Below are 1498 nucleotides of genomic sequence, written 5' to 3'. Positions count from 1 at the left end.
CAAAAGTAAAATTCTGGTTAAGATTTCTTTATGCTTGAGTGCCTTATTATCTACACCAACAAATTGAGTCTAGGAGTTCATTTCCAATATACAACATCAGGGGTTATTTACCACCATACCTGGGCTCCACCCACTGGATGCTAGTACCATCCATCCCTAAATTTGTGGCAACAAATATTGTTTTCTAACTTTACCAGATGTCCTAAGTGGGAATATAGTTATCCCAGTCAAGCACAGACTAAGCCTAACTCAGATTGGTTTCTCTTATTTGACATTCTGAGTCTTAACATCACATATATGTTAGTGTTTTGGGAAGACATGACTCTCTTACTAGGAAAGTCTCCAAACAGAACAAACAATAACTTCTGTAAATCTCCAGTCATATTTATGTAGCTGCATTTCTTTGGGTGACACTGACTCAAATTCCTGTCAGAGGATGAAAGGATCTTGGTTCTCAAGGAGCAGCAGGCTGCTCCCCAAGCCAGGGGAGAAGGCAGGTGTTTGCACATTCATTGTTTAATCGCATTCCCCCAAATACCCAAACACATGTAAATTAGAGCAGGAGTCTATTTTGGCTTATGGGTCCAGTGAAAGTCAAGTTGCCAGTGAGTTCAGTAAAAAGTGACCTGACGGCAAGCCAGAAAGGACTTGGGGAAAGGGCCTGTCAGAGGTCAGCTGCTCAACATATCACAGCCAGAAAGCAGAGTAGAGGGAGGAGCCAGAGAGAAGAATAATACCCTTCCAGATCACAACCCGAATGATCTTCATCTATAAAAGACCCACCCCCTCATAGCAAGTCAGTTATGAAATCACCAATGGATTAATTCACTGAGTAGGGTGGGTCCTTCACTCATCCAGTCATCTTCTAAACAAATGAGACTCTTAGCTGGGGAGATGGCTCAGTAGAATAAGATCTTTCCTGGCAAGCTCAAGGGCCTGAGTTCAATCCCTGGTTCAAAAACAAAAATAAAAACAAAACAACAACAAAAATAACCAAGTGAGACTTTTGGGGAGCATTTTGTTTTGTTTTGTTTTTAATTTGATGGAACCGGGGATTGAACTCAGGCCCCTGCGCTTGCCAGGGAAGCACTTATTCCACTGAGCCATCTCCCCGGCCCCCTGGGGGGTATTTTGGATCTAAAAAGTAAAAACACCAACTTCTCACAAGGGTTCGAAGAATCGGGCTCTCAAGGAGAAACAAGGGCTGTTACCCTTCATTGAGCAATGAATCCTTTTCTGGAGATACTCACAGTGGCAGCTTTTGTCCACAGCCAGTAGGGTTTGGCACCATCCCTGAGGCCATAGGCTACCACTGTGTGGGTTCACCAGGCCTCCTGACAGCCCCCTCAGGCTTTCTGATAGTCTTCTTTCCTGGGGCTCTTTGGCTGGCCCAACTGAGGCCTGGTGTATGGGGTAAGGAGAATGACCTCACAGGACTCAGATGCCTCCTTCATAGACACCCTCTGTGACCTCACCCACACCTACTGCCTTTTTTTTT

The sequence above is a fragment of the Octodon degus genome, unplaced genomic scaffold (genome assembly GCF_000260255.1).
Source record: "Octodon degus isolate 3935 unplaced genomic scaffold, OctDeg1.0 scaffold00069, whole genome shotgun sequence".
NCBI classification, from domain to species: domain Eukaryota; kingdom Metazoa; phylum Chordata; class Mammalia; order Rodentia; family Octodontidae; genus Octodon; species Octodon degus.
Note: the sequence above shows the minus strand (reverse complement) of the source record.